Below are 16,984 nucleotides of genomic sequence, written 5' to 3' on the forward strand. Positions count from 1 at the left end.
AATTTAGGCCTTAATTTTAAAACAGCTAGAAAACAAAACAAAATTTTCATCAGCCCTTGTAATTTTAGAAATATTTGTGTGGGACTCTCACTGAGATTTTGCTCATTTTCGCATCTGAAACAGTCACAAATAGGAAAATGGAAGCTGCATCTGAATGATTACCTGAGTTTTGCCAGTTTTCAATCAGGCCATTGTGGTTACACTATGAACCATCCAAAAAAAAACACCACAGAAAATCAGGTGTCCTCAGGTAGACAGACTTGTCTTGACACAGAAGAAATCGTTTATCAATGGCTCAGTGAATTCCTGTACCCACAGCTCTAGGGGTCACAGCTGCTTAGAATCTCCGCTGAGCTCTTGTGATAATGATGAGCCTTTGCTCAGGATATTGCCAGGTTTAAGAGATGTTCTGTAAAGTTTGCAAGTGAAGACTGGAAAGATATAAAGCCATCTGGAAATAGCTTGTCAGAAGACATATAACCCACAACTTGTCTTGACTCCACAGGCTCTTTACTTGTTAGAAATTCTCTATTCTTTTGTCTTTGTTGCTCTAAAGAAGGTTGTTCCTGTTGTGTCCGTTCTATGACAGGTTGAAACTGACTGATAACCTGATGTCCCAAGGAGCAGCAAGAGCAGGTTTCTTTTGAGGGTGACAGCAGAGCTAGCAAGGCGGTACCTTCACTGGCAAGGACATGGCCCCATAGTATCTGAAGAAGAACAGAGCAGATCTATCTGGTCATGGTGGCCTCACACAGGCAACCAGGCCCTTAGGGCAGTCAGAGAAGTTGTTGTGATGCCTGTGGGTACACTCAGGCTCTGCTTCCATCCTGTATAAAGAGCCCAGGAAGAGCACTGCCAGCTCAGAGGAGGCTCTCAAACCATATAAAATGAATTGTATTTGCCTTTATGTGCTACTGTCCTCTCCAGCCTCCAGGCACTACATAAACAAATAGAAGGAGCAGGCAAATAACTACAGGTTGGCCTATTAAGAACCTCAAGATTTACTCTCTTACAGACGTAATCAACATCCCAACCATCTGTAGAGTGTAGTCCAGTCTGTACAAATTACTACCACATTGTTACTATATAGATATAAATATATATATATATATATTTATACTATATAAATACTGCAGTGTCTGAGCTTGGGCAAAGTGTTTAGTTAGTCACATATATCATACCTTCACCACCTTCAAAATGAGGCAGGCAGAAGGGCTTAGAATCTGAACTCCTGTGTATTTGTAAATGGCTTTGAAACCATGGTGAAAGACAAACTGAAAGGAGCACCCACTGGAAGCTAGCACTTGAGAAGATGTGAAGTAGAAAGTTCTGAAACCTGGGCAAGTGACAAGAAGGAGCAAGGAATGAGAGAAGACCTACAGCTGTGCTTATTCCCTCTGGTGATGTGCATCTAAAAAGGGGACAGAAAAATCCCCAGAAGTGGTAGGCTGCCAAAATGTGCAGGCCTAACCGATTACATCAAACAAATTACCTCCCCAGAGTGATTTATGGGCTAATCTCTCACCAAAGGTGCAATTTATCAGTGAGTAGCCAGTACAATTAGTGCTGGCTCCATGTATCATTTGGGGTGCTGGCTCCTCAGCAGGACTTTCTCACACAGTTTGTTATTACAACCAATGAAAGTTTGCCTGGCCCTGCTTTCACCTGGCACAGGAATTGTCGCTCAGGGCTGAAGACCACAGGAGGTTTCTGCAGCCTAAGCAGGGATCTTCTTTATTGATAGATTTAAGCCAAAGAGGCTGTATAGAGAGACATAAGCTGAGAACAGGACTCAAAACTATGAGTGGGACAAGTGATACATCCAAAAAAGGAAAACTAGCATTTGCTAGGGAGCAGTCATACTAAGAAGGAACGTGATCTACTGAAAACTAACCCAAGCTCATTTTTTGTGTTGTCCTCTCTTAACAAAATGGGGCTTGAAAAATGGGCAGTTTGATGTTTTTGAACTGGAAGAAATGGGTATGTGTATTTACAGTTAAACAAATTAATCAATAATTAATCCTCTATGATGCATAAATAGTGAGTCTTAAAGTGCTTAAAATACTATAAATAAGTAGCACAAGTAGCAAGGGATATATATAGAATTCAGTCTGATGTTTTAAAGCATAAGGGAACCACTGCAGCAGCATTGAAACAGTTAGCTCTCCTCCATTCTTGTTATTATATATGCCCAAAGAATTGGCTGTAATTTAAAAGACCATAACACCTGATTTACGTTCCCTGAGTTAGAGAGATGAGATGCTTTCACAGTTTACAGGCTAGTGGTTACAAATTTACCATCCATTATGGTTCCTGAAGAGAATCACATGCCTTTTGTGGAAGAGGTTTGTTGTCTTTCTAGGATGCTCTGAGACCAAAATAATGCCATTAGAAAACAAAGACCTAAATCTGTATACAGGGAGGGTTTGGATGATGGTTTTACTTTACAGAGATAAACACCAGCCTTAACAAAGAGCAGAGCTCCTTCTTTACCCTTTCTTTCAGTTTTCATTAGTGTCTAAATCTGCCAGTCTGGAACAGGTTCCTTTGTCAGAGAAATATAGCCAAAGAGATGATTCAACTTTGTGCTGCATGTGAAGTAGCTCAGAGCTGCAGTACTGATGAAGGAATCAATACAAGGGCATGGATAACAGGATGAGTGGGAAGTCTTTCACACTTTGCAGGTTTCCCCTGGGAAGTATGCTGCTGCTGCGGAGGAAATTATTGTTCTTAAGAACAATGGTGTTCGCTGCAAGCATAAAAAATGATGCTGAATTTATCCTGCTTATTCTTACACTTCCGTATAGCTTCATGGCTCCATATGACCCGTAGAGCAGATCAAAAGGCCACCAAGTGCACAATGGACTGTCAGCAAAATCGTGGGCTTGAGAGCAGTTCTCATTGCTCACGAGGGGAAGGAGCAATTTTGAAGTCAGCAGGATGAGGGTTTTGTCTTCCATGGAAACTAGCAGGTAACACACACCGTACCTAGAAATAGGAGCACTGGCAGGATACAGAGACAGTGCTTTTCTGAATGCCTATCCTGCCAGACTTGTTGTGGATATCTTTTCTGCCTAGTAAGGGAGGGGGAAAATGTCCATTTTTATTGCAAATGCCTCCCAGTCACTGATTTTTCCTGGATCAAAGGAGTGAGATCCTCCTTTGGAGGTATGGAAGTAACATTTTTCCTGTTAATTTTTGTAAAGCAAAATGGAGAACTCCAGGTTCCTTTTTTAGCCTGTATATTTCCAGGTTTGAAAAGATTTCAAGGAGTTCTTGTGGCTTTAAACCAGGAGTTGAAGAAAATGGGAGCAAATCTGGTCTGAGGCTATAATGGTAAGAAAAGAAGGGAAGGTGGCAGGAAAGGAATATAGACATAACTGCCTGTACAACTTTTGAGTGTTAAAGCATTGTTTGTATTTGATTTCCATTTCCATGCATGTCAGTTCACATCTGTGTCCTAGTTCTAATTCTGTCCTTGGGACAATGGGACATCGCCAGCATGTCGACCCTTCTGTAAGGTGATTTTCAATGACTGCCTCAGCAACTGCTCCCTCCAGCTCAGAACAACTTTAGGGAAGCAGAAAGATTTGGCATTTGAAAGTAAGGCTATGCTGTTTGCTCCTGAGGATGTGAGTCATGCTAATATCTGAACGCCTTATGTAAGGTGCTTCCAAGCCTTAGTCCACACTCTGTGCTTGTGCAACATTCACTGTTGTCGAGTTGATGCACAGAAGCCATCTCGGGCATAATTTAACCTTGTCAAGTGCAGATATCTGCAAATATCTTCACGAGTAAGTCCATAACAATAAAGTGATTAATTATAAAGTGATGAATTAAGGAATAAATCAATATTTTTTGTAGCAAAATAAGTAGGTTTGCCCAATAAAATACCCAAACATAAGTTTTACTACAAACAAAAGAATGAACTGACCACATATCTCAAAATAAATTTGCAGAACATTTTGTTGTAAGATGTTGTAGGGATCAAAGAAAGGTTCATTCAAAAGCAGTGAAACACTAGATCATTTGTCTAGATCATTCAGGGTCTATTAACCCTCATGGTCTAGATACAGCTTCCAACTCAGCAAGTCTTAAAGTTTATTGGCACCCAGGTGGGTGTTTTCTGGGATACCATACCAACATTATTCTGATCTGCATCAGCTGCTAGAGATGGGATAGGGAGTTAAAAAAGGTGACGATCTGACCCAGCACGGTTGTGCCTGCACGCAGTAGTTCTTAGATTCAGTACTAAATATAATTACCCTCACTAGCTCTGAAAATGCCAAATATAATATTCCAGTTTCCTCTTTCTACTGCTAGAGAGCTGCTGCTTTCTTTCTCCATAAAGAGTTTTAGTGTGGTTTGGCCATATTTTGAGCTGGTGTAAGGACTTCTGGTCCTAAGAGAAACAGGAATTATTCACTGTTTGCTCCAAAGCATTTGCAAGCTGCGTTGTGTTGTTTATCCTCCAGTCTATTAGGAAAAGATATCTTTTGACTGCTGGCATTTCAAATACAAATCACTGAAAAGAATCCATGTCCTCAAGGAAAAAAACCAAACAATTAAACATGTGGGCCTATAATCTTCAGTAGAGGATGGCCTTTCCATTCCACTAAAGAGCAAGGGGAAAGCCATCATTTATACTGAGATGAATGGAGTGCTGCGGTAGACAAGAGTAAATTAATTCTTTCTTATTATTTAGATAATACTGATTTCTAGGTTACAGATCTACTTTGTGGGCACCGCACGTTTGCACTACTTTCAGCTCATATCAACACACTGTTGATCTCTGGACTGTCACCTCCACACACTTGGAAGATCACAGTGCATAGAGGTGACAAATAGTCCCATCTCAGGGAAAGTTAAAAAGTGCCTTTTTCTTATTTGATTACTTCTTTCTTGCACAGAGACACGCTGTAGCTCAGAACTAAATGAGCATTAAAGTGTGAAATTAACTTCTGATTTTCAAACAAAGGGGAAGATGGGACCATGTGAAAAAAAAGTATATTCACAGTTAAGAAGACATTTCAGAATACCTCATATTGTCCTACTCTGTCAGTGCCATTGCACCTACAGGACCACCAGCTTCTCCCACTAAACAACTCAGACTGCATGATCCGACTGTGGTCACAGTAAGATCTTATTCCAGCTCCAACTTCAAAACCCTTACCTGGAGATGAGTGTATTCTACCACTGACTGTAACAACAATGAAATGTAGATGCGGTATAGATCAAACCATCCTCAGATGTGTGTAGCAGGAAAGATCTCAGCAGTGCTGCACATCTGATTTTGAAAAGGAATATGATCTGGACCATTTGGGGCAGAGGAGAGTGCAGTACACAATCATGATTTGGGCAGTTTCTATAACACTTTTCACCCTATTTCTTTGTCAAAGAGGTTGAGCACTCTTTGTTTCAGACAATAAACCCATCCTCGCTTATAACTGAGAGGCCAGCTTTGGTGTGCTGGGAATCTTTTACGTGACTCAGGCTGTTAGGCATGATTCCAACACTCCCAATTTGTGTTCCGTTTGTCTTACCCAGCGTTTCTATTTAAAAGTAAAGAAATTAGGTCAGGAGCCCGTAATGACCATCCCTGGCTTTTTGTAGTTTCTCTGTGAAAATGCTGTGAGCTCGACCTTCCAAAGCAACAATACTTTTTAAACGGACCAGTTGTAGCCCACTTCCATCTGGATCCATATGAAGTGGAAAGAGAGACAGATAATAAGCTCACTGCAGCTGTGTTGACTCAAATTGCTTGGCCTCCAGGAAATCGACTACACAGAAAATGTTTTTTGACAGCTTCCCTGATCATCCCCTTCCACTGAGGAATTATGCACCAGAGCAGTAACTCCCACATTTCATTGGTCAGGTCATTGATACAGCTTCTACTGCTGATTTGATATTGTCCAGATTTTACTTTTCCCTTTCTTGTGAAGCTGGTGCATCAGGGCACATACACTGGGATCCTGTAAGACTAGGGAACCTTTAATTTTGTAGACCATTTCCACACTGTCTGCATTGTCTATATCAGGAAAAAGAGTAGTCTCCCACACTGGTCTCACTCAAAAACATCAGCACGTCTGCCCAATGTCTGCACACGCTGTACTTTTCTCTCTGAAATTCCTGAAATTCTGGGCTCAGAGATGCCTGCATAGATGCCTGGTGACTGCATAGCAGCAACAAAGAATTCAGGCTGACTTCTTAGTAGCAAAATACTAACCTTTAGAAAAAAATGGATAGAGCATCACAACGTACTTTCCCTGTGACAGAATATTATTCATCTTGTCTTTACACTGGAAACTGAAAAATTCGTTCATGCTTATTTATGTATGGAAGTAATGGAAGAGTTAAGCAGAGAAGACTGGTTTTCTAATTCTGGCTTTTGCACCTGCCATCCTTTCCCTCCCTTTCTTGTTCTAGTCAGAATTTTCCTTCCCTACTTTCTGTGATAGGTCCCAAAGAATTCTGGACACCAAGGAGTGAATCTGCCAATTCACAGTGTGCCTAGGCCCATGCCAAGCACTTTGCCAGAAGGCAGAAGAAAAAAGCCTGTACAGTTTTTTCTCATACAACAAGCCCAAGAAAAGCTATACTATTAGAACACCAAATCTTTCTTTCCTGGCATAGCAAACACACTTCCCATGAGGAGAACCTCACACAAATTTTAAATCCAGCCAGAAAACTTTCTACGTGATCAGAGACAGGTGGACACCTCACATGCAGAGTAGGCAATGAACATATTTAATCTCTCCTTTTTTGAGCAAGTAAAAATCTATTAAGAAACACAGCACGAGTTTCTGTCTGAAAAGCTATTTCTTGCATGCATAAAACAGAACAACTCCATCTCCCTTTAGGGTTTTACTGGAAAAGGGCCAGTGATTTCTCATAATTAAATACAATTGCCTCAGTTGTATGGACACAATCAATAAAGAGCCATGCTCCTCCTGCAAAGCTCATCAATATTTAAAATGCAACAAACACACTGCTTTTTAAAAAACATGTGACATTATTATCACTGTTATTGGGGAACTTCCTTCCTTTATTTTGAAAATTAAAAAATGAATTTTTGTAGGTTTCTTCTGAGATCTCCTTCTTATGAAGTGGTTTTTTTGAAAAGTGAAAATATTATCACCAAGGTTTTTAAAGGTTTAAAGACTTGTCATTTGCTTTTATTCATTCAGTTTCATCACTAAACCAGTGTCTCTCACTGTTTATACTGTACCGATGCAGTATTCCACACAGACTGGGCTTTGTTTTAATGCCATGTAATGCAAATTTCCTCTGAAGCGATTTCATAGTGAAAGTTATCTCATATAAATACAACATTAGCTAGCCATATACATTTCTAATATCAGTAGAATCTTTTCGTTTGACAATTGATCAGACTTACCCTTCTACAGCTAAATTTATTCATGGTTGCTATGCCAGTCCTATCCCTACCTCTGAAGAATTTCTTCACTCTTTTTTATTTTTCTTAATCAGAGACTTTGCTGATCCCATCAATCTCTATAACCAGATGAGTTAAGTTTTAGCTACACCACATATCTGAATATGTGGATTTCTAGCACTGTACAGGTTTGCACATTCTCTAAAGCTTGTATTAAAAAAGTCCACATAGTTACAAGCTTTTGTTCAGAAAGCAAGAGATAATTGGGATTTGTCATGTTGATGTGGAGAAGTCTATAAAGAAAATCAAGAATAGTCAGTGATTCTCTTCAATTTATGAAAAACATCCTTTCAAAGTCTCTTTTCCTTTTGTGTTACTCATGTTGCCCTTCTACTTAACTATAATTTTCAGTCCTACATGTTTGCAGTTTGTACACAGAATGGTACAGCACTGAATTGAACTCCAAACAATTTCAAGTCCACATAGCTACAAAAACTGCATAACCCAAGAGGCCATTGCATTTACCAAAAGGGTGTATTTCATAAGAATAAGGAAGTTCGACTGCAGAAATGTTCTCCCTCATGTTTTAGCTTCAGCTGCTTGCAATATGATGGAAAGCAGATGTCTTGATATCAAGAAAACATTTCCTTCTCAAAGTAAGTGGTAAAATATTTGGAGTGCACTTCAAAGGACTTGAGGTAAAGATTTTAAAAGAGCTATGTGTAGAAAGAAGAAACTATCTTGTGAATTTTTGAGATGGGAAAAGATAAAATAATTGTGCCAAAGCCCAGAACACTGCTTTACAATTATTTTTTTAAGATTATGAGGTTTCATTTGCCACATTTTATTTTCAAAATGCATCATTAATTCAAGCAGCTGAAATTGTTTTATTTAGAATCCTTTTTAGTGCAGACACTTCATCTTCTTCTTCTCCTTCCAAAATAGACACAGAACAAAACAACTCAGAAAGCTAGTTTGTTGATTATACTGATTGTATCTTAGAACTGATAGAAAGTCCGTAATATTTTCAGGTTTTTATGGCTTTTGATTTTTAGTTCTGGCTCTCTGTCACCTTCCAGACTGAGAAGAACTTTACTGTCAGCAGAGTACAGGAGCGTAAAATTTTTTTTCCAAATTAGCTGAATCTAGATTGAAATTACTTCTGGGCTCTATTTAGTCAGTTTGCATGCCTGGCTGTCAGGAAGCTCAATAAAGCTCTGCAACTGAAGAGCAAGAGAAGCAAAAGTGAACACAATTCAGCAAAGTCCTCAAGCTAAACAAAGAACACAAGCAGGTCTCCTTTCTGTTCATTAAAACAACTTATCTTTAATCAACCTCAGTCTACCGCCCTCTTACACCTCTCTAGATGGCTCCACTTACTTCTGTGCACTTTATTTTGTGCTTTGTTATTTTGAGATTCTGTGTGCCATATCTCTGCTCTGACACCAGCACGAGAGTTTTGTGAAAAGAGAATTAAATTACAGAGGTATTCAACTCATGCAGTGTTCAAAATCTGCAATACAGATGGCTGCACTAAAGACAGTTTCCCTCCAGTCTCAGTCACTGGACACAAGTGACAGTGAAGATTAATTACAACATCCAGCTCAGCTATAGATGTGTATGTTGCAAATGTTAGCATTAGTCCAGATTAATCCTATCCCCAGTGTCTGACTGAAAAATCTGTCTTTGATTCTGTTCTTGTTAAACATAATTTCCATGTCTGTTTCTTTCCCCCTTGCTGTCAATGGAAGAAACTTTCTTCTCCCACTCTCTTTTCCCTACTCCCACCTTTTGTGGACACACATAGCCATCATATTCTGTGGGACCTGGGCACGTCCTGGAACAGAGGTCAATGACACATTTTCATGAGCAGCCTTTTTACAGACAAAAGGACCTCACATCTTCCTGGCAGGACACTAAAATACAAAGCCACTGAAGGTTTTGCCACTTACTCCATATGTGAGCTCTGTCCTGAGCTGAAGTTAAAACCAAACAACTTTTCCTTCGTTGAATGCATCATATTCAGAAGCTGAGTTGCAAAAGTCCAGTTGAAATATTTCATTGAAATTTGATTTAATGCTTTACTTTCTCAAATGTAATTGTTTTGCAAAATAGCTAATATGATAGGAAAAATCCCACTATTTACTTTTTACCAGATACAAGTCTCCTATTGTCCCAGAAAAACATGTGTGGTACAAGGACTGTTGTCTGTCCAACACTAGAGACAATGGGATGGAGATTTTCAAAGCTAGGTGGCACTTAGACCTTCAAAAACTCCATTTAAATTATTTCCATAGGGCATTTTTTTCATGGCAGGATTAATTCTTTTGTATAATATTAAGTCCCCTCCAAGGCCTACACTGAGCTTCTTCAGGATGGGTGGAATATGAAAATTACAGGGCCAACCTATATAGTTATTGCTCCAAGGATAAATGGGTAAAACTTAGGTCTGCTTAGGAATAAATTTATTAACAATGAGAAACACTGTCTCAGAGGAAAAGAATTATTTTAGTTTCCAAGATCATACACCACCTGTTTAAATTCCCCTGCTGGGATGAGCATAATCCCAAAGTCTGATGCTTCTACTGCCCTTTCTCCCTTCCTGATTTGCTTTGCCATATGCAAACACTTCCTCCCACATGAAAAGAAGATTTTTTTTTCCTCATTTCGCTTTAATTTATTCCTTTTTTTTTTTTTTTTTTGCCAAAGTCATAGTTACAGATCAAAGATATGCTCTTGCTTTTGGAAAAAATAAAAAACATTCATTCCTCTTTGTTTATCCATATATGGATATATATGTAAGCATATATATAAATATATGAAGAAAAGTGTTATTCAATTTTTCTGAGAATTACTTTTACAGTAGTACTGAAAGAGGAAAAAATCTATAAGGAGAAAAATATAAAAATTTTGTTTTCACTGTATAAAATTGTTACATACTACTATTATCCAAGACTGCTATTCATGTTTGTGCAGTGGGTCCCACTACACATTGTGAGTGCCTCATTCCTAAAGGCCAACCTGAATGAAGCTCAATTTTTGGTCTTCTCCTGAAGGACATTTCTGTAACTGAGTTTTTTATTACGTATGACAACTGAGTGACCAAGAGGTGGATGTGTTCAAGTAAGGACTGCTTCCACTTCTCAATCTTATCTCTCAGGTTACAAATTTTACATCAGGTTTGGGCAGTAAATGAACTGAGACTTCAACAACTGAGCTGAAGCGTAATGATGTGGTAGATATGTCTGAGAAATCCAAACAATCTGCTGACCTTGGAATTGAAAAAGTTTTGTAATCCAAGTGCCTAGTTTGAATTCTTTATGCATTAACACTGATACATAAAAAAACATGAAAGAAAAATCTCTTGGATGTAGAATGCCCAGCTGAGTTCAGGCACATTGCATATAGATTAATAATTTGGATGTCCTTCAGAAAGTTCATCTGAAGACTTCACAAACCCCTGAGTTAAAGACATTCTCCACTCATAATAAAAAACACTTTTTTATAAACCACAAGAATTGTGTTACTTTGCAGGCTTGTCTAGGGTGCCCAGATTAAACATTCAGAGGGAAAGGCACTTGTCAGGATGGCCTCAGATGCTGCTCCGCTCTGTGACACCCATCTGGATGAGTCAATGGGTGCCCTCCCATCTCTCTGGATCATCCTTCAGATTGAAGGGATCGCTGCTCAGAAGTATGGGACACATTATGGGATGCAGGCAAAAAGTGTTTCAGGACTCCACAAGACGCATTATGGCATGCTTAGGTGAAGAACCAAAGGTGAGGAAAGGGATGGATCTCGGTGACTTGGGAACACACATGGGAAAACAGAAGAAAACCTGAATAAAAGGCACTGATTGCTAATATACAGATTGCTGTTCAGTGCACTTCATGGTGCTCAGCAGAGTCTGCTTTATGTTACTGAATTCCCTTTCTAAGGATTTTTCTATTATATGTGTATATGTGAGGGTCTAAGTGCCAACAGCTGGAGTGGGATCCATGCTCAGAGGCCCACATGTCGGTGGTGCAAGCAACTGGTGGAAGTACAAACGTGTAAGAAAGTACAAATGCATGAGTGAGTATGTGAGCTTTAGTAAATATTGATCCAGGCTTGCTGGTGAAATGGCTGGTGAAATGCTTGTGCTCTGAGGGGGAAACCATGCAAGGAGCTGTGTACCAGCCGGGCCAGGGGAGTCCCAGTCATCCATTGGTGACCTCTCTGTATGTAGCCATGGATTTGTGTATGTGTGTTTCTGTGAGCAATGGGGCTTTGCCAACGGCTGCAGAGGGGCTCTGGAGCTCTGGGGTTCCTATCTCCAGGTGCTGGCACCCAGGGGGCAGGTACTGCATAAGGCCAGCTGCTGGACAGGCACACACGGTACAAATATTCACATGTATACACACATATATCTCCTGCTCATGGACCTTCCTCCTGATCAGCCAGGCAGGAGAAAAGATGAGGCTGCTGGGGCTGTTCATGCTTGTGCCAGTGCTGATTAGCCTGTCTGTGCTGATCTGTGTGTCCAGTTGTCTATACGTGCATTCTATATGTGCGTTTCTGTGGGTGTCTGCTGGGAATCCAGACAGAGCTGGGGAGTGTGGATGTGACAGCCTCACCTTTATCAGGTCACTGGATTTCACATGTGAAAACACAGAGATAATAATTTACATTTGTTTTACTTTAGAAATGGGACTTGTAGTAAGAAACTTACATTTCTCTCTGAGTTTCTCTTGAATCATTACCACTCCTGCTGAACGTTTTGCCAGCCCAGCTTCTGGAGTGAAAAGTCTGCCACACTCAGTAATAATAATATCAACATGGTGCTTACATTGCAATCTTTGTCTGAAAAGCTCTTTGAAAACATCTGCTAATTAATTCAATTAATTAATACAATTAGTCTGTAAAAACACTACACGCTCCTCAAGTCATCCACTCGTAAAGCATTTCCCTTCTAACTTTTAAGAACTAAAAATATAACTGCATTCAATTCCCTTAATACCTGTCATTCTTATTCTGTGCCAATTAAGAGCTGACATATTCCTGCCTAACAACTAGAAATAGAGAGACAGTGTGAGAGGAGGGAAAATTGTTTTAGGATATTAAAAGAAATGTAATTAAATATTTGTTCAGGAGTAATTGTGCATAAATTCCATGAGAATTAAGTTTCATATTATTAGTACATCTTAATTAGTGTCTTTTCATGATCATTGTTTAACTCACAATTGTTTTGCTTTATTTTAAATTAAGTACTTCTTTGTAAACCCTTTGCTTAAATCCCTTGCCCATAACTTTTTCTCTTGGTACTAGAACTGATGTTTTTGATGTTATTAAATGTCTGCAGGTGCCCACTACAATTTCCCAGTCATAACATCTCAACTGATTCCTCATAATAAGTGAAGTTAATTTTAGTAATTTTTGCCTTAGTATTTAGACTATTTTTATATAGCTATATTAAAAAATACATGGGTGAAGTAGACTTGTGGACTTAACTGGAAGCAGCAGTCTTCTCTAACTTTTGGAGATGAAAGGTTAATTGCATCAGGGGAAAGGCAATACAGTATTAAATAATAGAACAGGAAGATGTGAATTAAGCCACAGCATCTTTTGTTCTGTATGATGGAGCACAGTTATAACAGCTGCATCAGAGCTACCTTGGCTGTTGGAGGTCATCTGGTCAAGCATTGCTGAATCATGCAGAAACAGGCAATTTTATGGATAATAAAAACACTAATAGAGTTTTGCATAAGCATATTGCTTCCAAGGAGGATGACTGACTCACTATCTTCAGAAATTTAAAGTTTTTGGTAGCTCCTAAAAACCAGATTTCCATCTGTAACTAAAGTTGCAATTCAGGATACCAATGTCTTGGTCACAGAGATAGTAATAAATTGCCACTGAAAAATCTGTAGAAGGAAAAGTAATTAAAAAAAAAAAAAAAAAAAAAAAAAAGCCCAAACAACAAACCAAACCAAAAGCCAAAAAAACCTCGTAGGTCAGTGTACTCAACATGAGATTTCACACATTTCTCTTTCCACATTCAACTTTCCGTATGTTAGCCATACATATCCATGTCCCTACATTCAACATGTCATATCTCCATTTCTATTTTTCATTGGTTTAGTATGGAAAATTTTTAATCTCGTAATCTTGGAACTTTACTTAAACTCTTAGATGGCAGACAACTGTTAAAAATTATCTAATAACTGTATTCACAGGTCTTATTAATGTGTAGTTTTGCAAGTCATTCTGAGAGTATAAGAACAACTCTTCTGGATCAGACCACCAGTGCATCTAGCTAAATACTCTCTAAGAGAGCAAGGGACCCTGAGCTTTTCATTTAATCAATTCTCTATGTATTTCCCAGTATCCACACTTGTTTTACGAAGAATAATAGAAATCACAGCCCTGTTAATCCTCTCTAGTATCTTGTTTATGAATATGGGGTCCATGAATCTGTCTAGTTTCTTATTCAGCATTTTGATGCTATCTGCCTCCTGAGCTTCCTGTGCCAAAACTGTTACATCTAGTAGAAGAAAATAACACCACCATGATCCAGTTGATGTTTCTTCATCAACACTTCATATTCGCCAAAACTGTTGCAGTAATTTCAGTTATCATTACATCTAGTAGAAGAAAATAACACCACCATGATCCAGTTGATGTTTCTTCATCAACACTTCATATTTAAGAAGTTCATGTCAGTTGTTAGAAGCACTTTAAGAAAGAGTAGCCGATGAATGTGACTTACAGTAGGCCAGCCCCCTTTTGCCTGCAAACATTCATTGAAATAATAGCAAAGCTGAACCCAGGTCTTGGAAGTCTTTGTCCCTAGCCACTGTGTTGAGCCACTCTTACTGGGCTGTATCTGAAAGGCACTACAATCACAGAGGAGGTGGGAAATAGGAGGAGTTGCGTAAGCTGGTGGTTTCAGGTTGAAGACGAAACAGCCCTCCTGGCATGCCATGTCCTCAGAGTAACAGAGCTTCTGCTGGAGACAAGGTGTCAGTGAGCATAAAGGAAAAGACTGAGAAGTGGATGTGGTAGTTATAATGAGACTGCAAGACGTCATCCCAGTGTGGACATGGGAGACACAGACACAGTCTTTGGAGTATAGCCAAGAAAGCTGAAATTAAAGGCCATTCTGAAAAGACCTACTAGGACAAATTGAGACTGACAAGATGAGCTTAGCTCCTTTAGCTTCACTAAACATGAGGGTGAATCGAATGACCTGCCATAGCATCTTCCATCCTCGGTTTCCTCTGTTTGAGAGTCTGAGAAATGCTGAAAATACACAAAGTAAATATTCATGAATTAGAAAAGCTATTTCTGTTAAAGCAACAAGTTAACTTTTTTAAGTTAAAGCACAAAAAAATGATGTAAATTGGCTAAGCCAAAAATTAGGTTTCCAGCAAAATTCTGAAACAGTCTTTCCATAGCAAGAATAGGGACAAAATGAGTAATTTTAAGAAGCAGTTAAATCATGTTATTGAAAGGGTAGATAATGAAGTTACCAATAACCATTGAAGCCCAGATTTGGTGATCTGGGAATTTTTCTCTTCTGAGGACTTTCTGACTGTTGATCATCAGATGCTTATCGTCAAGGGATAACATCCAAGGTTACTCACACCTGGAATGAAAACCAATACTGCTTAGTAAGACAGCATGAGCCTTCTGTGCAATGCTGATTGAGACACAAATGTGGAGGCAAGAGCAGCGATAATCTCACCCCATTGTCCCTCTGGGTTCATTGCCCTGTTGCACTCTGCTTTGACTGCTTCAGTGCTAAATCTGATACCTGTGGACATTCATTCTAAAACTATTGTGACAGGTGCCTGCTTCTGTACAAACCTCTTTGAGAAATACTCAAGAGGCTAGTAGAAACCTTTTCCTTCAGGAACTGCAAGGACTTTAAAAGCTACTCATTTTATAAGACCTCTTATTTCAGTGGTAACTAAAGAAAAAACTGAACATAAAAAAACCCAGATACTTCTTTGGCCATTTTCTTTTTATTTACTTCAGACTTGAAAACATGGAGATGTGACAGAGCAAGAAAAATCAAGTTAGGAAGACACTCAGAGATTAAATTATCAAACTTGATCTTAACTAAGATATCAAAGAATAAAGTTCTGGTAATCTACATAATTTGTTATATGCTATCAGTAGTGTAAATACATGGGTCTTTTCACACTGACAATATCCTCATGCTGACATGTTAATATTTCAATAGTTTCCTAAAAATTTTCTCTCAGCCACATTTTCATTTCACCAAGAACAAAAGGCAAGTTTACATATCTATGTGGTCAGCAGCCAGACTTTTCAGATATTTTATTGAAATAAGTCAGACACTATTAATGTGGTTCAGGAATGGTCATATCCTACAAAATGCACAAGGTCCAGTAATTTGTAACGCAACACCCAATATTAAAATCTCAGAAAAGTACAGCACTGTGCTGTACTGTGCTTTCACTTCAAGAAAATATGGTTCAGCTAGGGACCTTAGACTGCTGAAAATTGGTCTTTAAATCAATCTGATTATAAGTCATTTACAAGGCTCAGTTCCACTTTCAGAGTCAGCTGAAACCTTAGCACTGACTGCAGCGAGACTACAATCTATCAGTAAATCAACATTAAAATGCAAGTAACCCAAACACTGTTTTTTACATGTAATACCTGATTTAAAGAAGGGAAAACAGGATGTAAAAGAAGCGAGAGCAAGATGTGTGCAAAAGTGTAAAAGAGACAGAGATATAATTACTGATAGGAAAAAGCTGTAGGATTCTGAAGGGGATATTAATGAGAGAAATGCAAAGAGAATCTTCATATTTTGCCAGTGGAAAAATACAGTGATTTTGTAATGGTGGATGTTGAAACCCCATCATCACCAAGTAGATTTGAGATAAAACACCTCCACAAAGAGGATAATCTCACAGTTGTGTCAGACTGGGGGATGGTATAGATTCTCTATTCAATACTTCAGCTCCACATTCTGCCATTCTGTCTATCAGATGCGTTCACTTCCCTCTTTTGTGAGACATATAATCATTCCATTGTACTGCGCACTGCTAATCTCTTGCTGCAATTTCTGAAATCTGTGAAATCACTTTTTATGCAGTTTTTTTAATGCAGTTTATATTTCAAATCTCTTCAAGGTATATTTGTGGCTCTGTATAAGTCTTTTTGCCTTGTATGAAATGTATCAAAAAACAAGATGCAGTCACAAAGTGTTCCCTTGACTGGATGACTGTACATGCTCATTTGATTTTTATCTTTCTGAAGACAAAACGTGTCATTCTCCAGGAACTTGTAGTGAAAAACTTGAAATACTTTCTTTGCATTTTTATGAAAGTTATGATAACATTCCTATGACTGAAGCACAGCTCTGCCTTATAAAATAGATGAAATACAATGTTCCTCATGCTTAGCAAGATGTATTAGTAAGCATGAATAAACGATCTCAACAGCTTGCACAACAGGTGTCATGCAGCATCTTGTCCCATTCTCGTATCCATACTCCAAGTTGCAGCCTAAAAAAGGGAGGATTTTACATAAGCCTATTACTTCTGAATCTTGTTGATTTTACACAAAAGCCCT

Source organism: Onychostruthus taczanowskii, unplaced genomic scaffold (genome assembly GCF_017590055.1).
Source record: "Onychostruthus taczanowskii isolate IOZ18803 unplaced genomic scaffold, ASM1759005v1 scaffold42, whole genome shotgun sequence".
Classification (NCBI taxonomy): domain Eukaryota; kingdom Metazoa; phylum Chordata; class Aves; order Passeriformes; family Passeridae; genus Onychostruthus; species Onychostruthus taczanowskii.